Consider the following 26568-nt stretch of genomic DNA (forward strand, 5'->3'; position numbering starts at 1 on the left):
CATTCTGGAGTGAGTGATACATTGGAGTTGCATGGAGTGCATGGATAACAATATAGAATTAAGCATACGGGTATAGTGAGAGAGTGTAAAGAGTGTAGTTGGAGTGGTATTGTGTTATCATTAAATTATTGCTCGTTGTGGTAAGCCTTGTTGAATAGGTAGGTCTTCAGAGATTTACGGAAGTTGATTAATTCGTAATTTGTTTTTAAGTTAAGTGGTAATGCATTCCAGAGTTGCGTGCTCATGTAGGAAAGGCTGGACGCGTGTGTTAGTTTGTATTTTAGTCCTTTGCAGCTGGGGAAGTGTAGATTAAGGAATGTGCGGGCCGATCTTTTAGCATTCCTGGGTGGCAGGTCAACAAGGTCTATCATGTATGCTGGGGCATCTCCGTGAATGATTTTATGAACTAGAGTGCAGACCTTGAACGTGATTCGTTCTTTAATTGGAGCCAGTGTAGTTTTTTCTCTTAGGGGTTTTGCACTTTCATATTTGTTTTTCCAAATATGAGTCTGGCTGCAGTGTTCTGGGCTGTCTGAAGTTTTTTGAGAATATATTCTTACAGCCAGCATAGAGTGCGTGGCAGTAGTCTAGGTGACTCAGCACCAATGACTGCACCAAGGTTACGGAAAATAGCCCTTGGAAGAAAGGTTTTACTCTTTTAAGTTTCCTTATTGACACAGTTTACAGAATACGCCTAGTCAGCTTATATAATACCCCTAGTGGCCAGGCTTGCGCCTAACTGTAGGCATGTTCCTTTCCATCAAGTAAAACTTGGTCTACATACCAGCGCCTAAGTTAGACATTGAGCAGGCGCATTCTATAACTGTTCACGTAGATTTTCGGAATGGACACAGCCTGCCCATTCCACGCCTGTAGCCCTGCCCCCTTTTTGACAGTGCGCACAACACTTTACAGAATACGCCTAGCAAGTTGTGCATGTAAATTCTAATTATTGCCAATTAGTGTCAATAATTGCTTGTCAAGTAGCAATTATTGGCGCTGATTGGCTTAAGTAATTAAATTGTGCACGCAAATCCAGAATACGACTGGATTTGTGCACCTAATTTCAGTCACATTATATAGAATCTGGCGGAAAATAGTGTTCTGTAAAGGGTGCTCTGCGCGGATCGCCTTTTATAGAATACTAGTTTAGCATGGGTCTTTCCGGCGCCTCTTTTTGGGTGCTGTTTACTGAATTTGACCCTAAGCGCTGCAGCTGAAAATAGCAGTGAAATGACTTTTTACACATCTAAGAAGATTTTTTTTTTGAGGGGGGGGGGGGGGGGGGGGGGGAGAGGTAACCTGTTCCAATTGACAGTTCCAATCATTTTTTGGCTAGCTTTTGGAGGCCCAAACTTTTTTTCCTCAGGTCAGGACTGTACCAGCAATAGATGACAATATTAGAATATTTAAAGGGGTCCTTTTGCCAGTGGAGAACGCAAATGATAGAGCTGATGAAAATGGAGAGGTGTGGAGTTCGAGATCTTGCGTCTCCAGAGGGCAAACGCCTGCAGCAGACATGGCAAAGATTTTGGAACACCTTACAGCCAGCGGCGAAGAGAAGAATCCTTAATTGACTGCACAATATGCTACTGACCTTGGGGAAGGGGAAAGGGAATGGGAAAAGGGGGGGGGGGGGGAGAGGGGAGAAAGAGGGTATCTTATTGTAAACGTTAACACAATGATCTAATTGTCATTATATTGGTTAATAAAAATGATTGCAACGTAAAGGGGTCCTTTTACTAAGCTGGTGTAAAAGGGGGTCTGTGCTAGCATCAGCGCATTTTTGACGCACGTTGAGGCACCGCAGCGGGTAAAAGGCTGTCTTTTGTTCTCAAAAAGCAATGGCTGTGCAGTTAGTGAACCACTTACCCTGTGGACACTTTGAGGGGAAGTACTTACTGCCACCCATTGAGGTGACAGAAAGGGCTCCCGCGCTAAATCTGGCGGTAATCAGGCAGTGCACGGCACTGCCCGCTTATCGCCTGGTAAGCACTGGTGGCACATGCTGGGGGTGGGAACCACCGCTCGGCTCCTGCAGTAGCCCAGAGTAAATTCTGGATTGGTGCGTGGCCAGTCTGTTGCCACGCGACAACCCTTTAGCAAAAAGGCCCCAAAGTGAATTAACATGGCTACCACACTACTTTAACCGTAAGGCAGGGGGAGGAGGGAGTAACCTGCACAGAGCAGGAGTTACGCTCTTAACCATCTTACTGGGCAAACTGGACGGACCATTTTTGTTTGTATCTGCCGTCATCTACTGTGCTACTGTAAATTACTTGCTTTATTTTATTTTTTTTTTTAATTCTGGGGCCCTTTTACTAAGCTGCATAAGCGCCTACGCACACCCAACGTGCGCCAATTCTGAGTTACCACCCAGCTACTGTGTGGCCCTTGCGGTAATTTCATTTTTGGTGCGTGTCCGCTACGCGCGTCCAAAAGTATTTTTAATTTTCTCGCACGTGTCAGCTACGTGTGTCAAGTGGCATTTGACACTCGTAGGTCATTACCACCTGGTTACCACATGAGACTTTACTGCTAGGTCAATGGCTGGCGGTAAGGTCTCAGACCCAAAATGGACATGCAGCGATTTTCATTTTGCCACACGTCCATTTTCGGTGTGCACCCAAAACACGCATCTACACTACCACAGGCCATTTTTCAGTGCACCTTAGTAAAAGGACTCCTCAGATATTACATTCAAGCATAGCCTGGAAAGTAATAGAGAATATATTAAAGAAAAATAACCTCTACTTTACAAAGAACAGGGAAAAAAGAAAAGATAAATTGTATAATCCTCTAATCAAGTTCACCATATAAGGGGTACTTGTGTTTTTTTGGGGGGGGGTTTTCACTATAAGCATTAATATAGAAATAGAAATACAGTTCTTCCTTCATATGGGCAGGGCAAGCGGTGGCAGAAAAGGTACAAATTAATCAAAGTTATACACTTTGAAGAAACCACTGTGTACCTGTCTTGTTCTGTGGGGTTTTATTATTAGTATTTTTTTTTGTGTGTTGTGCTGTTATAATAAAGATTTGTTTAAAAAAAAAAACTTGAATGCTGAAGTTAAATAGCCACCTGATGTCATCTGGACAACTTTAAGGGCTGTATTACATTATGCTTATATTATATAAGTGAAGTGACAGTGCAGAGGGGAGGAGTAGCTTAGCAGCTAGAGCTGATATTCAGATTGTCTACTTACTGTCTAATACTACAATTTAATATATACGTTTTGATTTGTTTTACATAGACTCCTGACGCAGGCCGAAACACAGCTGTGTCGAGTCCTTTTCTACCTATTTTTGCATCACTTTTTATGGTTCATAAATATTTTTAAGTTTTTAAATTAGAAGTGTTGTCTTTATTATATATATATATATATATATATATATATATATATATATATATATATATATATATATATATAGTTATTTTTTGTTTTTCTTCTTTTCTTTTTTTTCAAAATTTTTTGGCCATTTTTGCTGTTTTGCTCATTGTTGTTTTTTTGCGAAGACTGGTTTCTTCTGTTTTTTTGCATAAAATGACCTCAGCATGTGGGAAAGACCTGCTAAGAGTGTGCTGAGGACACCTTTTACCAAAGGGGTCCTTTTACAAAGGTGTGCTGAAAAATGGCTTGCGGTAGTGTAGGCGCTGGTTTGGGGGCACACGCAGAATCATTTTTCAGTGCACCTGTAAAAAATGCCTTTTTAAAATATTTGCCGAAAATGGATGTGCAGCAAAATCAAAATTGTCATGCATCCATTTTGGGCCTGAGACCTTACCTATTTCACTCAAGCTCAATTTAATAAATGAAATTCTACACACAGACTCCCACAAGCTGTGTAACTTTGATGTGGAACACTCTCTCAATCCTCGACTCGACTGTGTGTATTTTAAAGTAGAGAAAAAAGTCAGAGTCGTCACCCAGCCAGCCCAACTTCGCAAGCTATAAGGCATGAGCTCGGCATGCCATCATGTAGCTTCAAAAAAACTCCACTGCTTAATGTTTAATTCTAAATCTCTAATCACAGTGTACCTAATATTTGCCTACTTCGTGTGTGTCCACCATATAATACGTCAATGTTCTGTACTTAACTATTAGTGGTACTGATTTTTCAATCTTTCTGTAGACTGCAAATGAATCAAGAAGGTATCGCCAGAAACCACTTAGCTTTTAAATGTCACTCTGGTGTTCCTCTTATGGCGGTACTTTCCACTCCTTAACCCGATAGGGAACCCCCGTTTCGCTAGTGCTGCGTCAGGGGTTGTTTCCAAATTGTTTTCCACATGAAATTGCGTCCACAATAGTGATCCAATCCACTCCGTCTACTGCCCGAACTATACTACAGGTAAGGTCTGAGACCTTACCACCAGTCATTGACCTAGCGGTAAAGACTCACGCGGTAACCGGGCGGTAATGACCTACGTGCACCAAAATGCCACTTGGCGCAAGTCTGTTACGCTCGCCCGAAAGTAAAAAATATTTTTCGGACGCGTGTATCGGATGCGCGCCAAAAATGAAATTACCGCAAAAGCCACGTGGTAGTTGGGCGGTAACTCCATTTTGGCGCACGTTGGGCATGCACAGACGCTTTACGTGGCGTAGTAAAAGGTCTCTATAGTTTGGTAAAACAGCCCCTGTAACTTCCATTTCCTTAAGTACAAATGTGGGGCCAGTCTATTAAGGTGTGGCAAGATAGCACATGCGTGTCTACATGGGATTCACCAGTCTGAAGTATATGAGCATCACAGATTAGGGAAGTTCACAGTAAGTTCGCTTGCGTCACTGCAGCTAGGAACTTTACATGCTCCCTGCTCAGAAAGCTCAGTGATCCTATCAATCAATATATTTTCAGAACACACCAGGGGGTCCACCAGGATCATGGCAGGTATATATATTTTAGGGATCCACACCAAGGGCCCTGTTTACTAAGATGTGCTAGCGAGCGCATGCTAACCATGTAGACGCCCATAGGAATATTATGGGCAACTACATGCTAAGCGTGAGCTAAAAATGCTAGCGTGCCTCTACTGCACCTTAGTAAACAGGGCCCTAAGTTTTCAGATGTGAGGGGTTTATGAAGACCATGACAGGAAATTTGTGTGTGTGTGGTGGTGGTGGTGGGGGGGGGGGGGGGGGGGGGGGGTTGGAACCTTGTGTTCTTTGCAGTGCATTTTCTCTAGTAAAAAAGGTGTCGGTACTCAAATGCCAGGCCACCCTTCAGGGGTGAGGTGATCACTGAGTGACCTACCCCACAATAGTCCCCTGCAACCAGTCGCAGAATCTATGACAAAGCAGAATTGGTGTGTTGAGCCTGAGCTCTTTCATTAAAACTTGGGGTTCATGGGTCAATTTTAGCAGACAATGGAAAAGGTGCCGGTACTCAGTACCCCCCAAGTACCCCCTCATAAAAAGCCCCGGTTCCTTTGAATACGCGCACATAAAATAACTTTGAGATTCTGAAAAACGTTCAGGATATGTCAAGTGGTCTAGGAAGATCATAAGTGGGACATTTTCTGAAGGGATTTCTGTGAACACCTTTGTGCAATGATGCCAGCTAATAGCTTTTTGGTTTGGCATCCAATCCATACCAAGTATTTTGGAGATTTCAAGAGAGGGGGGGGGGGGGGGTGCAGAGGGGTTGGGCCGAAGCATTTTTTTTTCTTTTTTAGTCTGGATCCATACAGCTTTGTTTGGGAGCTTCTTCCCTCCCTCTCTCGTTCTATCAAACCAGATAAGCCCGAGATCTAGTCTTGATGGGCCCCCGTTAACTGCAAGCGGGGCTAGCTCGCCATGTGGCTGGCTGGGTAGTTTAGGGCCAGTCAGGGGGCAGGACAAACTGTCAAATAAAGGTATTGATTAAGGGCACAGTGGGTAGTTGGGAGGAGGGGGGATAAGATGGCACTTGCGAACTGGTCCCAACTTCAAGGTTAATGAAGAAGATAGTAACATAGTAACATAGTAGATGACGGCAGAAAAAGACCTGCACGGTCCATCCAGTCTGCCCAAGAAGATAAATTCATATGTGCTACTTTTTTATTTGTACTGTCCTCTTCAGTGCACAGACCGTATAAGTCTGGCCAGCCCTATCCCCACCTCCCAACCACCAGCCCCGCCTCCCACCACCGGTTCTGGCACAGACAGTATAAGTCTGCCCAGCACTATCCCCACCTCCCAACTACCAGTCCCGCCTCCCACCACCAGCCCCAGCACAGACCGTATATGTCTGCCCAGCATTAGCCCCGCCTCCCAACCACCAGCTCTGCCACCCATTCTAGGCTAAGCTCCTGAGGATCCCTTCCTTCTGCACAGGATTCCTTTATGTTTATCCCATGCATGTTTGAATTCCGTTACCGTTTTCATCTCCACCACCTCCCGCAGGAGGGCATTCCAAGCATCCACCACCCTCTCCGTGAAAAAATACTTCCTGACATTCTTCTTGAGTCTGCCCCCTGTTACTGACCTCTCAGTGTCTTTATTAAGTCCATTCAACCCTATTTCTAGCAAGCAGCAACTTTTAGTATAATACTTACCAGGTATTGCTCAACTCTTGAAATATCTTTTATGTTATTTAGAAAAAAATATGGTTACACCCCTGCGCTGTGGGTTAATTCACCTCTATGAGGTCCTGTCTATGGATCTCAGGTGCCAGTTGGCCAGCCTCCTTCTCCTCAGTGGATATTGCATACCCTTTGGCATCCAGCAGTCCCGTCTCATTTTCCTGAGCCCAGCATACTGTGAAATAATCCTCTGCAGCCCAGACCAGAAATTCCACTAAGCTTTCAACAGCCTATGCTGCAATGGATCTGAATTTGCCATGCTTTCTTATGCTGGTGTGCAAGCCCTGGAAGGCAGCTGACTCCTGGTTTTGTGGTTTTCCCATTCGTGAGGATTCAGCGCTGGAATGTCTTGCTTGTACCCAGGGCTGAGTGGTACTGTTTGTGATGGAATCTCATCGGTACCAGGGGGGGTCACCCTGTTACTTCGGCGCTGTAAGTAATCTTTTCTGAATTTGGGCTACTCATCTTTAAAGTGTCACTGGTGTAAATAAACAAAAATCATAACATTGGCATAGATCCAGGCCCTTTTTTTCTTTTGCTTCTTTCAAAGGAAATGTGGGAGTTGGAACAACTTGCAAATTGAAGTTTCCAGTGAGTTTTGTAAAACTATCCTTTTCTATAATATCAGCCTGTTTCCTTCGTGCTCCAGTTTTTGTAATGGGGTGAGAGCTGGGGGTTAGACAGACAGAAGATCAATGCACAACTTGGACACTCTCCTGCAAAGCCTGCCTGTAAGTTGAACTTGTGCACGGGGAAAGGCCTTGATTCGCTGGGGCTGTGGTTTTTCTTCAAAGCCGTCTTTAAAGAGTTCAGGACATCTTTTGCTCTGTCAGGCAGGTATTTGCATAGCAGGCAAACTGGGTGTTGATTTGCAAAAAAGTGCTCTTGCAGTTACAAAGTTTGCTTGGTCGAGTTCCTTAAGACAACCCGCCTCTCGGATTCCTTTCCATGGATCTCCTGCCCTCCTCATTCAGGTAATCCCAACTCAGACTTGAGCTAACTTGCTGCCTTGCACTGACTGAGCTAGCTCTGCAGGGACCAGGAATCCTTCTTTGCAACAAGCCTGGCTCTTTCAGAGAAAAGGCTTTTTTCCTTTGTCATGCTTTGACGTCTACTGGGACTGACCTTTTGCAGGTAAGAGGCATGGAGCCTGCCAGACTTGCTTAAAAACCATTTCAGGTTTCAGCTTTTCAAAGGACAAGCCGAGGCTGTTTTGGCTTCCTGTACCACACTATTTACATTCATTTAGTGAGCAGAGCGAGTGCCTAAAGGGAAAGCTGAACCCTGCGAATATCTTACCCGTAGTGCAGTGCTAACCGTATTAAAATAGGTTACATTCCTGGCAAACGTTTATATCTGGAGCAACAGATGTGCCGAATTCTCTTCTGGGTTTTTTTTTTTGTGGTGTTTTCTGTTCTAGTGATGCTTTTATCTATTTTTATTTTATTTATTGCATTTGTATCCCACATTTTGCCACCTCTTTGCAGGCTCAATGCGGCTTACAATACATCATGAATAGTGGACATAAGAAAAGACATTTGGTATTACAGAAGGATTTGGGGGTTACATGACAATGAAAGAAACATGATTGTAATATAACAGAAAAACATTATAAGACAGATCAGGACACATGTGGGGAATTCACATGTGTTGATCTTTGTGATATGTCTTGTTCAAGAGATGGGTCTTCAGTAGTTTGCGGAAGTTGGTTAGTTCATAGGTCGTTTTTAGGTTGCGCGGCAGCGCGTTCCATAGTTGCGTGCTCATATAGGAAAAGGTTGATGCGTGCGTTAATTTGTATTTTAGACCTTTACAGTTGGGGAAATGAAGATTAAGGAATGTGCGAGATGATTTTTTTTAGCATTCCTGGGTGGTAAGTCGATCAGGTCTGACATGTAGGCTTATTACAAGTAGGCTTTATTAGTCTCTTTGAGCAAGTGTGGGAAGGAAGGTGATTAAATTGAATTTATAATAATAATAATAATAATAAATATTAGAACTGTTAACCTGAAGTTTTTTTTTTGTTTCTTACCACAAGCTGTGTTTCGTCACCCAGCTGATTTTAGATAACACAATTATCCTGTTTACCACAGAAAGCAATTTTGATCACTTCTGGAAATTAAGCAACCAATGAATTACCGAGTTAAGCTGTGGATGATACCGTAGATAGAGTTTTGTTTTTTTTTTAAATATATAAACTGCATTTTCTCCCCTCAGGATTCAGACTCTTTCAAAAGCTCCTTGCAGGTTTTTTTTTTTAATTTAAACTACAGGTTTACAGTTAGAGGTTGAGCAAAGGAAAAAGAGATATTTCAGTCTCGGCAGGCTTTCCTGTTTAGACCTTCTGTATTTCATAGCTGTGTTTGATCTTTCTGGCGTTTTCTGTAAATCATCCCTATATGTTTATTCTTGCTGGTTTTTATCCTTTTGATTCCTTTTAGTTGTGGTCTTCGATTAAAAAGCAAGGGAATGCTAGCTGCAGTGACCTAGCAAAAGGGTTGGCGAAACCGTTAGGCGAGACTAGGCCCTTGCCTAGGGTTCAGCTTCGGGGGGGGGGGGGAGAGAGAAAGTGGGAAGCAAAGATCAATTGCAATCATGGCAAAACTATAGGTCCTGAGAGCCACAGAAACAAAGAACCATCAGCACATATTTTAAACCTGCTTTTTAATGATTTTTGTGTGATGATCATAATTGCTGAGCTTAATTATCAAATGTATTTTGTGGAGGGGGCCGCATTGTAGGGCCCTGAAAGTTAATTGAGGGGTGTATATAAAGCCAAAGGTTTGCTTAGGACACCTACTACCTTTGCACTGGCAGGAACTGCTGAGGAGGCACATAGGAATAAAGCCAGCACACTTTACAACTCAGGAAGTCACTGGAAGAAGGGAAATAACAGGATATTTAAAAATGGAATGATTCATGCAGTATGTACAATCATCTTGTAAAATAAAGCTGACTGTGTATGGATGTTCTAGCTTAGCTCTTCTAATGTGCTTAGTTAAACATTACTTTCACTTCTGCAGAGTGAAAATGGAGCACAAAGTCTGGGCTGTGTTCTTTGTCACTCTGATTTGTTCAGGCAGTTAGCTGATAGCACTGGATAGTGATTATGTTACTGCTTGCTAATATCAGCTTGAGGGAATCATTAATATTATTATTATTATTTATAACGCTTGATATACCGCAAAGGGGCCAGCTGGCAGCTATGTGATTTACAAGATAGTATTCAGGGCCGGTCAAACCCGGTAAGCGGGGTAAGCGCCGCAGGGGGCGCCTGCCTTCAAGGGCACCGCTGCGGCGCTGCCCCGCCATACCGCGCTGCCCCTGGTGCTTTAAATCTTCAGTCCCGCCTTCTGACGTCATTTCCTCGAGGGCGGGACTGCCGAACGAACTCACGAAAGGAGGGAAGGCTAGAGACGGGGCAGGGCTTTCAAATGATGCGGCTGCTTCTGGAACAGAGGTAAATTGAAGATTTAAAGCACTAGGGGCGGTGGGGGATGGGGTGAAGGAGAATCGCTGGACGGGGCAGGAGAGAGAAAGGAGATGCTGGGGGAGGGGCACGCACGCGGGCACCAACTGCAGAGGGGCGCCAGAGACCCTAGGACCGGCCCTGATAGTACTGAGGTGTGGTAGCTAGTATTAAAAAGGGTGAAAGGAAGGATAGAAGGAAGGGAGAGTTTGGTCATACCAGAGGAAAGAGTTAAGAAGAAAAGCAGGATCCAAAGGTCTCAGAGAAAAGATGAGTTTTGAGCATAACAAACATTGGAGCAGATGATTGTTTCTTGAGGAGATAAGGGAGCGAATTCCATGACTTGTGATCTAAGTAACTGAAAGCTATTTCATGGGAGATGTTAAGACAAAGGGCTGAAGGACAGGTTGTGTGTCTGCCTGAGCAGATTACTGTTGGAGGATCGTAGAGTATGAGAGGGAGATGTAGGGAGTAAGTAGGTTATTATTGTAGAATGGGGTACTTGGTAGAAGGCCTCTGTATACAAGAAGAATTTTGAATTTGACACAAGATGAAATAGGTAGCGGACCAGTGGTGGCACATGGTCAAAATTGGGAGCACAGTGAGTAGTATAACGGCAGTGGATTGTCTGAGTTGAAGACGTTTTATGGGGTGGAGGGGAAGACCCGCATAGAGAGTGTTGTAAACCAGATGGGAAATAAGAAAAGCAAGAAAAGAGAGTATGAATTGGTGGTGGAGAAAGAAAAGAACGGACAGAATGAATGTGAGTTTGGTGTCAAAAATGACACCCAGAATTTTGATGCTTTAAAAGGAAGTGAGTGATCGCTTGATCACCAAGAAAGGGACAAGTAGCGAGAAAGGCGTAGGGACTAGGGAAGAGGCTGGACTCACATTTAATAAAATATAGAAAAAGAAGACGATTTTAAAGACTGCTGGAGACAAGATTGAGACAGTGGTTTAAGGAGATAACGGAGAAAGATGAGTCAGAGACATGGCAGAGAAGTTGACTATCATCAGCATAGCAGTAGGGATTCACCCCATACATTGTATAGTGATGTCACACGCTTGCAACTGAGGCATGCCTTGAACAACCAAACCAGCACCATGCACAGAACAGCCCATGAGAACCCAGCATATATGAAACATTTGTTATTTGTTACATTTGTATCCCACATTTTCCCACCTTTCCTTTTTGAGTATGCAACCAGAATCCTCATCCATACTCTTATCACCTCTCGCTTAGACTACTGCAACTTGCTTCTCACAGGTCTCCCACTGAGCCATCTCTCTCTTCAATCTGTTCAAAATTCTGCTGCACGACAAATATTCCGCCAGTGTCGTTATGCTCATATTAGCCCTCTCCTCAAGTCACTTCACTGGCTTCCTATCTGTTTCCGCATTCAGTTCAAACTCCTCTTACTGACTTACAAATGCATTCACTCTGCAGCTCCTCAGTACCTCTCCACTCTCATCTCTCCCTACATTCCTCCCTGGGAACTCCATTCACTGGGCAAATCTCTCTTATCTGTACCCTTCTCCTCCACCGCTAACTCCAGACTCCGTTCCTTCTATCTTGCTGCACCGTATGCCTGGAATAAACTTCCTGAGCCGGTACGCCAAGCCTCATCTCTGGCCATCTTCAAATCTAGGCTAAAAACCCACCTCTTCGATGCTGCTTTTAACTCCTAAACCTTCAACTGTTCCCTCTCCCTGATATGTCCTGTCCGTCCTAACCCTTATCCCTTACTTGTCCTGTCTGTCTGTCATAATTAGATTGTAAGCTCTATTGAGCAGGGACTGTCTCTCCATGTTCAAGTGTGAAGCACTGCGTACGTCCGGTAGCGCTATAGAAATGATAAGTAGTAGTAGTAGTAGCAATGTGGCTTACATATAACCGTTAACGGCGTTAGCTGATTACGGTCTGAACAAATACATGGTATGAATGAATACAAAGTGATATTGTGGTAGAATGAGGTACATGTATGGTAGAATTTAAAAAAAAAACACAGAGCAGCTGCAAAATGGCTTCTCCCAACAAAAGGGCTGATTTCTATGAATCTTAGGATCCACCTTTTGGAGAGGCCAAAGGAGGAAAGAGACAGGATTCTGTGCCCTGGTGCAGCTGTTCTTCAATAGACTGTAAGCTCCATGAAGAAGGGGCTGTCTCTCTTGTGTACAGTGCTGTGTACATCTAGTAATGCTATAGAAATGATAAATACTGATAATATTTCTTCCTGGTTCTGGGTCTGAGATCCTTTATTAGTCTTTTTCAACCCAAAGATTGAAAGAGAGCCCATATAACTTGCCGGGGGGGGGGGGGGGGGGGGGGGGAGGGGAGGGGGTGTATGAGATGCTGCTGAGCAGTACAGAGAGTGGCCTGCACTTAAACCAGATGTCCATATCACACCAGGTACTATCCACAGACACCTGCTGTCTCTCCCAGTTATACATCCCAGGCGGGAGGTGAGAGTTTAGAATAAGGCTGAGGGCAATGGCTCAGCTGTTATTTGTGCGACCGCACCTCGAATATTTTGTTCAATTCTGGTTGCCGTATCTCAAAAAGGATATAGTGGAATTAGAAAAGGTGCAGAGAAGGGCGACAAAAATGATAAGGGGGATGGGACGACTTCCCTATGAGGAAAGGCTAAAGCGGCTAGGGCTCTTCAGCTTGGAGAAAAGGCGGCTGAGGGGAGATATGATAGAGGTCTATAAAATAATGAGTGGAGTTGAACAGGTAGATGTGAAGCGTCTGTTCACGCTTTCCAAAAATACTAGGGCTAGGGGGCATGCGATGAAGCTACAATGTAGTAAATTTAAAACGAATTGGAGAACATTTTTCTTCACTCAACATGTAATTGGGCTCTGGAGTTCATTGCCAGAGAATGTGGTAGGGGCGGTTAGCTTAGCGGAGTTTAAAAAAGGATTGGACAGCTTCCTAAAGGAAAAGTCCATAGACCGTTATTAAATGGACTTGGGAAAATCCACGATTTCTGGGATAAGCAGTATAAAATGTTTTGTACTTTTTTGGGATCTTGCCAGGTATTTGTGAGCTGGATTGGCCACTGTTGGAAACAGGATGCTTTGGTCTTCCCTGGTATGGCAATACTTATGTACTTTTGAAAAAAAAAAGGATGGAAAATATATCTTAAATTTCAGGTTCAGCCAGGCAATTTTCTAGCTCCGTATTTCCCTACAGTCTTATCAACCAAATGTGTACAGAAGTGCTTCTCACTCGACCAGGGGTTCTCAACCCCATCCTCAGGACGCGGCAAGCCAGCCAGGTTTTCAGGATACCCACAATGAATATGAGATAGATTTGCATACAGTGGAGCAGTACAATGCATGTTTATCTCATACATACTGATTGTGGATATCTTGAAAACTGGACCAGCTTGATGTGTCCTGAGGCCTGGATTGAGAGTTGCATAAGACATATCACCTCTATAGCAGGGCCTCTTAACCTAATCCTCAGGGCACACCTAGTCAGTCAGGCTTTCAGGATATCCAGAATGAATATGCATGAGACAGATTTGCATGCACTGCCTCCTTGGTACGCAAATCTCTTTCATGCATATTCATCGTGTATATTCTGAAAACCTAGCTGACTGGATGTGCTTGAGGACTGGGTTGAGAGCTACTGCCCTATAAGATAGTAGCTTTCTCTGCAGGTGGGGGTGACTGCGTGCTCTCTCTGATAACATGGCTTCACACAGAAGGTGGCTTTTTCGATAAGGTTCCCTAGGGATCACACAGATTTTCAGAATATCCACAGTGAATAGGCATGAGATTAATCTGCAAATAGGGACTACAGTAATTTAAAAAAGGGTATCTATGCAAAAAAAGTCTAAAAATCCCATCTCTTTTAGGGGTCCTTTTTACTGAGGTGCACTGAAAATGGGCTGCGCTAGTGTAGGTGTGCGTTTTGGGCATGCAGAGATCCATTTTTCAGCATGCCTGTAAAAAATGGCCTTTTTAACATTTTTGCCGAAAATGGACATGTGGCAAAAATAAAAAGTGGGTCTGAGACCTTACTGCCGGCCATTGACTTAGCGGTAAGGTCTCACGTGTTAACCGTGCGGTAATTGCCTACGCATGTCAAGTCGGAGTTATCGCCTGATTTTCGGTGCAGGCCAGATAAATAAAATATATTTTGTGGTGTGCGTAGTGGAAGCGTGTCAAAAATGAAATTGCCACGCGGTAACTCCAAATTGATTTACGTTGGGCGCGTGTAGGCACCTTACTGCCGGCCATTGACTTAGCGGTAAGGTCTCACGTGTTAACCGTGCGGTAATTGCCTACGCATGTCAAGTCGGAGTTATCGCCTGATTTTCGGCGCAGGCCAGATAAATAAAATATATTTTGTGGTGTGCGTAGTGGAAGCGCGTCAAAAATGAAATTGCCACGCGGTAACTCCAAATTAATTTACGTTGGGCGCGTGTAGGCACCTATGCGGCTTAGTAAAAGGGCTCCTTAGTCTATGTTGCGAAGGCAACACAGGCGCCTATGTGCTTTTATGAAAGAGGGTCTTACAATGGCCTCTAGTAATACACTAATTTACAGCTGCTCTGAAGGTTTTTTTTTGTAAAATATGCATGTGAATCCCAACTCTGCTCCTGTTCTGCCCAGGTTGCATCCCCAGGAATGCCTGTGGGTAGCATGCATGTAAGACCATGTCTTCTTGGCTGTGCACATACTTGAACACTCATTTTCAGTTAGGTGACTCTATAAGATCCCTTTTCTGTGTATAAAACCTTGCTTTACATGTGGAAATAGGTTTACGAAATTACTCCATGAACAGGACTGTGGTGATGGTACACCAAACTTTCAACTCCGACTCCTCTGTTTTTCTACTGTCCAATTAGACACGTAGAAACATGATGGCAGATAAGGGTCAAATGGCCCATTCAGTCTAATCATCCTCAGTAACCACTACCTCTTCCTTTCCTAAGTGATCCCACGTGCCTGTCCCATGCTTTCCTAAATTCTGACACAGTCCTCGTCTCCGCAACCTACTACTACTACTACTAAAGTCCACGCATCCACCACACTTTCGGTGAAAGAATATTTTCTTAGATTCCTCTTAAGTCTGTTTCCTCTTAATTTCATCATATGACTCCTCATTCCAGAGTTTTCCTTCATTTGAAAAAGGCTCGCCTCCCGTATATTGGCGCCACTGAGGTATTTAAACATCTCTATCATATCTCCTCACTCCTGCCTCTCTTCCAGCGTATACATTTTATGACCAAGACCATTTACCAATTTTGTAGCCACCCTCTGGACTGACTCCATCCTGTTTATATCTTTCTGTAGGTGCGGTCTCCAGAATTGCACGCAGTACTCTAAATGGGGCCTCACCAGAGACTTATACAAGGGCACTATCGCCTCTTTTTTTCCTGCTGGTCATCCCTCTCCTTATGCACCCAAGCATTTTTCTGGCTTTGGCCATCAACGTTTCTACCTATTAGGCCACCTTAAGGTCGTCAGACACAATCACCCCCCCCCCCCCCAAGTCCTCCTCTTCTTTCATACACAGAAGCACTTCACCCCCTGCATTGGCTTCCTGTCAAGGATCGAATCACCTTTAAACTCTGCTCTCTAGTTCACAAAATCCTATACGGTGAGGTACCTGGCTACATGATAGATCTCATCATCCTACCTCTCAGGAATACTTTCAGGCTCTCCCATTCATATCTTAACCTTCATTATCCAAACTGCAACGGCATCGAGTATAGATCCACGTCTGCTACCTCCTTCTCTTTCGTCAGCACTCAGCTTTGGAACTCTTTGCCGAAAACCATAAAAACCATCACCAACCATCTAACTTTCAGGAAATCACTAAAGACCATGTTATTCTGAAATGCTTATCCCACGGCCTCTTCATGTGTCTCCACTGTTGGACGCGCATCGATCTAGAGACATTTTGGACACATTCCCCTTCCCTCTTCCCTCCTGGTTTCCCTACTCCTTCCGTCAATTCCTACTCTTCCCCATTATCTCCTGTAGATTTTCCTGCTGTATTAGCTTCATTTTACTGCGTTGGCGTCTGCCTCTGTGGTGCGCCGTAAGCCACATTGAGCCTGACACTGTTGGGAAACTGTGGGGTACAAATGAGATAATAAAATAAATAAATAAAATAAATAATGTATCATTCCCTTTGATTCTTGTACCCTAAGTGCATGATCCTGCATTTCTTAGCATTAATTCTTAGTTTCCAATTGTCGGATTGTTCTTCAAGTTTCAATAGATCCTTCTTCATATCATCCACACCTTCCAGGGTGTCCACCTTATTACAGAGTTTGGTATCATCCACAAAAGAGACAAACCTTACCAGACAGTCCTTCTGCAATATCATTCATGAAGATGTTAAAAAGAGCCAGCCCAAGGACCCAGCCCTACAGTACACCACTGATAACAGCCCTTTCCTCAGAGCAAGCTCCATTTACCACTACCCTTTGTCTCCTTCCACTCAACCAGTTTTTAACCCAGTCAGTCACTTTAGGTCCCATACCAAGGGCACTCGGTTTATTTATCAGTTGCCTGTGTGGGACCGTGTGAAAAGCTTTGCTAAAATCCAGGAACACCACATCTAGTGCCCTTCCCACGTTCAACTGTTTGGTCACCCAGTCAAAGAAATCAATCAGATTTGTCTGACACGACCTGCCTCTAGTGAAGCCATGCTGCCTCAGGTATAGCAGTCCATTCGATTCGAGAAACCTTATGATCCGCTATAGAAGCCTTTCCATTAGTTTACTCAGAGTCACCACCGAGGTCAGACTGATAGGTCTGTAATTCCCAACCTCCTCCTTATTTCCGCTTTTGTGCAGAGGGACCACATCTGCCCTTCTCCAGTCCTCCAGGACCATTCCAGACTCCAAGGAAGCATTGAAGAGGTCAGACAGTGGTGCTTTGACTTTCAGGAATGGATTGTGGTTCCCAAACCTGGTCCTGGAGGCACCCCAGCCATTCAGGTTTTCAGGACGTCCACAATTAATGTTTATGTGAGGGATTTGCATGCACTGCCTTCATTGCATGCAAATCCTTCTCATTAATATTCATTGTGAATATTCTAAGAACCTGACTGGCTGGCCTCCAGGACCAGGTTTGGGAACCAATCTGTGAACCCCCTTGGCATGAGCCCTCTGCCTTGTAATGAAACATGTACATATGAAATGTATTGTCCGTCACACTGTACAGGATCCCTCTGCAGCTGCCCTTACATTTTCAGTGGTGTTACTATGACCCAGAATTAGAATAGATGAAAGAAAGGAATTCAGAGGAATTGTCACTAGAAAGCTGATTGTAGAGTAGAATCATTAATGCATTTTATACTCTCGTCTCTTCCATGATTTGAAAGTCCAATAAAACAGATTGCTATTTGCTTAGTTATTCTTTTTTTGTAACATTTTCAAATCGGGGCTGAAAGCATCACAGCAGTGATTTGATCTATCTGTTCATCTATCTGGGGCCTTGTTCACTTCAATTTGGGAGGAAGGTGGAGTATGGAAGTAGCACTTGCCCTGTTCCAACAAGGGGAACTCATTACCATTGGAGTCAAAGTCAAAAGAGATCTGGACAATCCATGGACAAGCCTACGTTCATTTCTTTCTTTCTTTTTTTAAATTATTTTTTGGCTTGGAAGTTTTCTCCTGCTCTTTTGAGGTTTATATCTATAAGAGCTAGTTTCTGCTGAGGCTGTGGTACTTTGAGCCTTCCTTCATAACTGCCTGAGGGGTTTACCTCAGTGCTGTAGCCAGATGGCCAATTCTGGATGGGCTTTAGCCCAAGGTGGGTGGGCATGCAATCCTCCCACCCCCAGTATCCACCCTCTCCTGCCTGAGTTGCACCTTCTTCGCTGCTAATGCTGGTTCTACTGCACATGCTCAGTTTGACCTGAACTGAGCATCCCCGCCATCCAGGAAAGTAGTGGGGTCCCGAGCTGAAAGTGAGGGGGTTCAGGCCCCCAAGGCCACCCACGGCTATGTGACTGGTTTACTCCTGTGTTTTATAGCATCCTCCTAGACCAGTCATTGTAGTGATAGTCCTAGGTTCTGCTCCACAGCTCCCGTCACAACCCAGTAGGCATGCATCCTAAATCCGACCACTAGGTGTCACCACTGAGCAACGAATGCATTACCTCTTCCCGCTGCTCTGACCTATGAACTGCTGCTTCAGGTTACTTATTTCTTACTGCTCTGTCTATCTAATCTGTCCCTCAGTATCTTTTTCTGCTTTATCTGTGTGATGGAGGATGAATCATGGCACCAAAACAAAACAACACCCTATAAAATTATACAATAAAATTCGTACAAGAGGGTTAAAGAAACCTGACAAGTCATAGTGTGCAAGACCTGCACCATCACTGGTCCTACATTCATATGTATATATTTGTATTTTGGAACATTTCCATTGCATTTATCCTTCTCAAATATTTGAACTAAACAGTACTTTGCGATAAAAGAGAGAATCAGTCTTTATGTGTATCACACAATACTCTCCGTTGCATGAAAACACCAAACAGCTGCTGAAACAGAGAACTAGATGTCCAACAGGAAGCAGGAAGTTGAAAACCCAATATGGCGGCCTACATTTCAAACTGTTCTGTTTCGAGGACATTCTTCTGAAAAACACAGTCAAATGAGACAAACAAACAAACAAACAAACAAAAAAGCAACCCAGGAGGAGTGGCCTAGTGGTTAGGGTGGTGGCCTTTGGTCCTGGGGAACTGAGGAACTGAGTTCGATTCCCACTTCAGGCACAGGCAGCTCCTTGTGATTCTGGGCGAGTCACTTAACCCTCCATTGCCCCATGTAAGCCGCATTGAGCCTGCCATGAGTGGGAAAGTGAGGGGTACAAATGTAACAAAAATAAATTAGATACTATTGGAGATTCTACATGGAATGTTGCTATTCCACTAGCAACATTCTAGGTAGAAGGCTGCGCAGGCTTCTGTTTCTGTGAGTCTGACGTCCTGCACATACGTGCAGGACGTCAGACTCACAGAACCTGAAGCCTGTGTGGCCATATTGGTGATCTGCAAGGGCTGACTTCTACATGGAATGTTGCTAGTGGAATAGCAACATTCCATGTAGAATTTCCAATAGTAGCAACAGTGGAGGAGTGGCCTAGTGGTTAGGGTGGTGGACTTTGGTCCTGAGGAACTGAGTTTGATTCCCACTTCAGGCACAGGCAGCTCCTTGTGACTCTGGGCAAGTCACTTAACCCTCCATTGCCCCATGTAAGCTGCATTGAGCCTGCCATGAGTGGGAAAGCTCGGGGTACAAATGTAACAAAAATAAATATTCCAAAAGGGTTTAACCAGGCAGGAGAGGCTCCTGTCCAGTTAAACCATGCTGATCAGGTTGGGAGGGGATCTTCAGTGGCCCTTAAACAGGCTAGGAACAAACAGACTTAATAGGAGGGGGGGTGTCAATAAATAAAGTGAGTTCAAGTCATCAAACCGCTCTACATTCACCTTATATATTGACATTTATTTATTTTATTGCATTTGTATTCCACATTTTACCACCTATTTGCGGGTTCAGTGTGGCTTACAATACATTGTAATGATGGAAATACAATTTGTTACAACTCGATTATGGGTTACATTGTGAGGAGCTAAGTTAAGACAAAGTCGGAGTATCGTTAAGGGGAATAGAACAATGGAAAAAGAACATTGGAACAGTGAAAGAACAACGGATACTAATAGGGCAACAAGACAATAGCAAGAGAGCATACGGGTATAACATTTTTATCTGTAGATTAGGTTTAAATGTGATAAAATTACGGGGGATGAGAGTAAAGAAAAGAATGTATTGATGCATTGCTAACAGTGTGTGTGGACTTCATGTGTTTTGATCCTTTCGATAGATTTTTTCAAAAAGATGAGTCTTTAATAGTTTGCGGAAGTCGGTTAGTTCGTGGATCGTTTTCAGGTTGTGTGGTAGTTTATTCCAGAATTGCGTGCTCATATAAGAAAAGGTTGATGCGTGCAGTACTTTGTATTTTATGCCTTTGCAATTAGGGAAGTGGAGGTTGAGGAAAGTTCGGGATGATCTTTTAGCGTTTCTGGGTGACATCCCTTCAAATATTGAGTTAAAATGTAAAGATACATCATATTTTATTTATTTATTTATTCATTCATTCTTATATCCCACAATTATCCAAAAACAAGTTTTGGTTCAATGTGGGTTACAGTTAACAGGAGAAGTTACAGTAATGTTTTACAATTACAAAGCAGTATAGAACATCGGTAACACCATAATATTTCTTGAAAAGGTAGGTTTTTAATTCTTTTCTGAACTGAAGATACTTTGTAATACTTCTTGTGTTCTTGGGAATTCAATTCCACCATTTATTCAGATTGATAGCAAGTGAAAGCCCCCTTAGGTTCAAAGGCACAGACTAATACACTTAAGATTGAAAAAGACCTCAAAGAAGTCACAGATTGTCCTATGTAAGGTATGTGTATGTAAGTTGGTTATAACTGGTAAAACATTTTGCGAATGTATGCTTTTAAATATTGTAATTCCTCTCGAGCTTTTTGGTGAAGCGAATGATCAAGTTTTGTAAAATAAAGTAAAGGTTGAACACCCATATACTCAATGAGTTTCAAGAAACATACTCAAATCGGAGAAACTTTTTCTTCACCCAACGCGTAATTAAACTCTGGAATTTGTTGCCGGAGAACGTGGTGAAAGGCGGTTAGCTTGGCAGAGTTTAAAAAGGGGTTAGACGGTTTCCTAAAGGACAAGTCCATAAACCGCTACTAAATGGACTTGGGAAAAATCCACAATTCCAGGAATAACATGTATAGAATGTATGTTTGGGAAGCTCGCCAGGTGCCCTTGGCCTGGATTGGCCGCTGTCGTGGACAGGATGCTGGGCTCGATGGACCCTTTTCCCAGTGTGGCATTACTTATGTACTTATGATTAAGTCATAAGACTAACACGTGCGACCAGCTTCTCATACTTGAGCACGCAGCTGTGGAATGCACTGCCAACTAACTTGAAAACAATTAACGAAATAGCAAACTTTTGCAAATCACTAACAACCTCTCTCTTCAACAAGGCCTACCACGAGAACTCATAAACTGACTATAACATTCCTCCACTCCGTCCTTACTCTGAATGTCTACTTTCTATAATCACTTGAATAATTCTTCTTGTCATCCCTTGATCTCATTGTAACTCCAGTTGTATCATGTACCCTGTATGGCGACGCCACATTGAGCCTGCAAATAGGTGGGAAAATGTGGGATACAAGCGCAATAAATAAAATAAAATAAGGACACTGCTAATTATAGAAAATTGAAGAAAAGCATTACTAGCGTAGCTATGTTAGTTGAATGTTCTAATGCATTCTTATTAAGTGTGTTATTAGTATTTTGCAAACATCGTATTAGATCTCTGGTATTTGAATGTCATTGCTGTTAAATGTGTATATTTTTGATACTGTTTCACAGTAGTTCTATTATTAGGTTTCAGTTTGCTGTTTTCAAGTTTATCTCATGTATTTATGTTTATATTTGGTCATTTTATTATTATTATGCTGTTAACAAAATTGTAAGTTTGATGTTAAACTGTACCTGCTGTTCACCAGCTTGGATGAATCTCTTCATAAAGATGGTTAATAAATCCCATAAATTAATAAATAAAATAATTGTAGCAAAATAATCTGTCGTACTGCCCTCCACCGTGGCAGGATATCTTATTTTTTGTTACATTTGTACCCTGCGCTTTCCCACTCATGGCAGGCTCAATGCGGCTTACATGGGGCAATGGAGGGTTAAGTGACTTGCCCAGAGTCACAAGGAGCTGCCTGTGCCTGAAGTGGGAATCAAACTCAGTTCCTCAGGACCAAAGTCCACCACCCTAACCACTAGGCCACTCCTCCACTGTTGCTACTATTGGAGATTCTACATGGAACGTTGCTATTCCACTAGCAACATTCCATGTAGAAGTCGGCCCTTGCAGATCACCAATGTGGCCGCGCAGGCTTCTGCTTCTGTGAGTCTGACGTCCTGCACGTACGTGCAGGACGTCAGACTCACAGAAACAGAAGCCTGCGCAGCCTTCTACATGGAATGTTGCTAGTGGAATAGAAACATTCCATGTAGAATCTCCAATAGTATCTATTTTATGTTTGTTACATTTGTACCCTGCGCTTTCCCACTCATGGCAGGCTCAATGCGGCTTACATGGGGCAATGGAGGGTTAAGTGACTTGCCCAGAGTCACAAGGAGCTGCCTGTGCCTGAAGTGGGAATCGAACTCAGTTCCTCAGGACCAAAGTCCACCACCGTAACCACTAGGCCACTCCTATTATTGGCCGAACGCTACTGTCCATTAAAGGAATGTGATGGTGGAGGCTGTGATCAACAAGAGGGGCATCTGAAGTGTTTATTCATGAGGCAACTCTTCTGTTCACTGAGATGTGTTTACAGAGATCTCCTCGTCTTGCCTCGGCAATTCCTTGCATAACATACATAGCAAACATGGGGAAATTCTATAAATGGTGCCCAGAAATGAGTGCCGGAAAAGACTGGTGCTAACCCTGGGATTCTATATATTGTGCTGAGATTTCCATATGGAAATCAAAGCGTATTCCATAACAAATGTGCATAACTTAATTAGTTAACAAGCTAACAAGCAATTATCAATATAGCTCACGTGGAGCGGGATAATCGAACGGGGGCGCCCATCTCTAAAGACGACCCCGTAAAGGGGCGGGGCAACCCGTATTATCAAAACAAGATGGAGATCCATCTTTCGTTTTGATAATACGGTCGGGGACGCCCAAATCATGAAATTTAGGTCGACCTTAAGAGATGGTTGTCCCCGGTTTCGGCGATAATGGAATGCGAGGACACCCATCTCAGAAATGACCAAATCCAAGCCATGTGGTCTTGGGAGAAGCCAGCATTCGTAGTGCACTGGTCCCACTAACTGAATGGAAAAAGCCCTTCTCTTACTGATCCGGAAAGGAATGGGCATGCATGAAGGAACTTGCATGCAAATGAGCTGCTCGCTTATTTGCACACGATTTCCTTCCTAAGGGAGGGGAAGTGACGTTAGTTGAGGACGTCCAAAATGTGGATGTTTCTGTGAGAAGGATGTCCATGCCTTTGCTATGCCTCCGACACCCTCTTTATTTATTTATTTATTTATTTGGATCACAAGTAGCAGCAGTGGGATTTGAACTGGACACCTCTAGATTGCAAGACCAGTGCTTTAACCACTAAGCCACTCTGCCACTTTACTCCACTCCCTTGAAATTTGGCCATCCCTGTGAGGGGGGGGGGCAGTCGAGGACATCCAAAATGTTTGAAAGAAGGACGTCCATGCCTTTGTCATGCCTCCGCTGACACACACATACTCCCCCCCCCCCCCCCCCCCACAGGGATGGCCAACTTTCAAGGGAGTGGAGTGGCAGAGTTGCCTAGTGGTTAGAGCACTGGTTTTGCAATCCAGAGGTGGCCGGTTCAAATCCCATTGCTGCTACTTGTGATCCAAAATCAAAACAAGGCGGTTAGCTTAGCAGAGTTTAAAAAGGGGTTGGACGGTTTCCTAAAGGACAAGTCCATAAACCGCTACTAAACGGACTTGGAAAACTCCAAAATTCCAGGAATAACATGTATAGAATGTTTGTACGTTTGGGAAGCTTGCCAGGTGCCCTTGGCCTGGATTGACCGCTGTCGTGGACAGGATGCTGGGCTCGATGGACCCTTAGTCTTTTCCCAGTATGGCATTACTTATGTACTTATGGTTTGTTAGCAACTGGATGAGTGAGTACATTTCTTAAGTTATTCTGCTGTGATCACACTCAGGGAGCAATGAAAAATAACCCAGATCTCGCAGATGCAAATTTCATGTTGTGTACTGTTCCTGTTATTGGCCTAAGTAGTCAAGACAGTGAAACAGAGGGTATAACCAAGGGCAGGGCAAGTCAAACAAAAAGTGAATTTAGCAGCAAGAACTGGGTAAGGAAGCACTGTTTATTCATGTAAACTTCCTCTTTCTGTTTTTTTGTTCTCTATTGATATTTTTGCTTGCATTTGTAAACCACTTAGCTGTGTTTATGATGAGCAGTATATCGAGAATCAGTTGCGATCCTAGGTCAGCTGCCACCTGGGGCGGATCGCCGCTGCGCACCCCCCACCCTGGGTGCAGCGGCGTCCATCCCCCCAGGGTGCAGCACGACCCTCCCCCCCGGTGCAATGACACCCCCCCTCCCTGGTGCATCAAGCCCCCCCCCGGCACAATGACACCCCCCCTCCCCGGCGCATCAAGCCCCCCCCCCTCCCCCGGGTGCATTCTTGGCTGCTGGAGGGTTCAGAGAGCAGCTGCGTGCCTGTCGGCTCCACTGGCTCCCTCTGCCCTGGAACAGGAAGTAACCTGTTCCGGGGCAAAGGGAGCAGGGAACCAGCGGAGCCAACAGGCGCGCGGCTGTTCTCTGCACCCTCCAGCAGTGTGCACCCGGGGCGGACAGCTCCGTCCTTGCTACGCCACTGTCGAGAATAAAGTGATACTGGATACTTGACATTGGCAAAGTCACCTGTGTCATGGATCAATAGAAGGTCACATGGAGACATATTTTCAAAGCACTTAGACTTACAAAGTTACGTGGAGAGGCTTTTTCGATATGATGTCTAACTTTGGATGTTTTGCTCAGAACGTCCATAATTCAAGAGGGGAATGAGAAGCGAGGCAAGATGGCGCCGTGAGAGGAGTACAGAGAAGCTGCTCTCAGCCTACCTCTCCCACTCTTGTGTGTATAGCTTATTTTCCTTGTGTCTCGCCGGTGGAGGGGACGTTGGATCGCTTCTTAGTCCCAGCAACATTATCGGGAACGACTTCGCTGCCGGAGAGCGTAGGGAGAGGGTTGCTACGCTCCCGGCTTGAAGCAGAGATATCTTTGAGTTCCGAACTGCGGAATCCTCCTCCCATGCCGGCGGACGCACCGAGAAGGGACCAGGAGGCACCGGATCTTCAACAACCGATGGGGTCTCCTGGCGCGGGCACCGACTCGAGTACAGGAACACAGTCTATCCCCGCGTTGGAAGCGACGGGTGAAGGAGGAGAGAATGAGCTTGGAGGGAACAACATGGCACTGGAGGGACAACTACCGAAAGATTCCACACTTGAATTAGGCTTACTAAGTCAGTCCTTTTTGCCTAGAAAACCAGATACTATAACTTTAGACACTATACGGCTCTATTGGGCCTGGACAGTGGCGTAGGAAGGGAGGGGCGGGAGGGGTGGTCCGCCCCGGGTGCACGCACTCGGGGGGTGCCGGCCCCGCTGGTTCCCTGCTCTCTCTGCCCCGGAACAGGTTACTTCCTGTTCCGGGGCAGAGAGAGCAGGGAACCAGCGGGGCCGACGCAGCTCCAAGTGACGTGCACTCAGGGCGGATCGGCCCTCCCGCAGGTAAGAATGCGGTCCGGGGGGGGGGGGGTTGCGCTCCGGGGGGTGCACCGCAGAGGGGGAGGGTCGCGCCGTGCTACACCCGGGGGGGGGGGGGGGGTTGTGCAGCGGCGACCCGCCCCGGGTGCCATTAGCCCTCGCTACGGCACTGGGCCTGGAAGTTTCTTTCTCACAAACGTTTATTTCCTCAACTCAACAATTTAACTCTATGTCTGAAAAAATTCCATTAATGGAAAAAAAAAAAGTAGCAATCCTGGATAAAGAAATTGAAAATAACTCTAAAATAATTCAGAACTGTCAACAAATTCAAGTTAATTTAATAAAAGAGAACTTATACCTACAAAATAGGATTGAAATTTTGGAAAATAATCAACGATCTAATACGCTAAATTTTCCTAAGCAGGTTTCAATCTCACCTCTTATTACCTTTAAAAAATACCTAACGGACATTTTGAAAATTCCTGAACAATCACATCCTCCTATAGCAAACATTTACTATTTGTTACCTTCTGTAAAGAAAGATTTAGAATATGGAATAGGAGTTGGTGTCCCAACGGAGACTTTAGATTTGAATTTAACCCAAATAATCGAAAGACGACAATGTGGGATTGACAACAGCAACACTAAAAGTAACTTTTACAACCTGAGACTGGATTCTGAAACAATATCCTATATAATAATTCTCACCTCCAACGTTCTAATGTGCCTGGGGACCGTGGATCCCTCGGAGGTGGTCTGCTAGGCAGGCACGCACTGATGTCAATGACGTCAGTGACAGCTGATTCCGAGGCAGGGGGAGGAGTAGGGAAACACGCTCCGCGTCACGCACAGAAACTTGAAGAGAAGATCATTGAGGAAACAACGCCGCGAAGGGCAGAACAGGACTTCGGCTGTCAGGGGTTTGGGTCCCCCGTCAGCACAGGTAGTCGACAACGGCGGCGGGGGGCGTTTTTCGGTGGGAAGGGGGGTCCACGGGCCGTAACGCAGGGGCGGGGGGGGGGTTGAAAACGGAGGGAGGGCAGACTGTGGAACACCGAAGGAGGGTGGGGGATTGCCTGCCTAGCGCCCGTTTCATTGGTTACAGAAACGGGCCTTTTTCCTAGTTTTCGTCA

At 44.5% G+C, this 26568-nt stretch overlaps 1 protein-coding gene across 4 annotated transcripts in view; it reads left to right on the forward strand.

Moving 5' to 3' along the window:
• The first annotated feature begins 6738 nt into the window (after positions 1–6738).
• The window catches only part of KCNJ15 (potassium inwardly rectifying channel subfamily J member 15), a 68714-nt gene continuing 48884 nt past the window's right edge, over positions 6739–26568 (forward strand). The window contains exon 1 of one of the 4 annotated variants that reach the window (XM_030202221.1): positions 6739–6997. The gene's annotated coding sequence lies outside the window, so the exon portion shown is untranslated. Of the gene's footprint in view, positions 6998–7273; positions 7297–7412; positions 7540–7562; positions 7700–26568 lie in introns of those variants that run through there. The other 3 variants (XM_030202228.1, XM_030202223.1, XM_030202222.1) reach the window with 3 other exon arrangements.

The sequence above is a fragment of the Microcaecilia unicolor genome, chromosome 4 (assembly GCF_901765095.1).
Source record: "Microcaecilia unicolor chromosome 4, aMicUni1.1, whole genome shotgun sequence".
Lineage (NCBI taxonomy): Eukaryota > Metazoa > Chordata > Amphibia > Gymnophiona > Siphonopidae > Microcaecilia > Microcaecilia unicolor.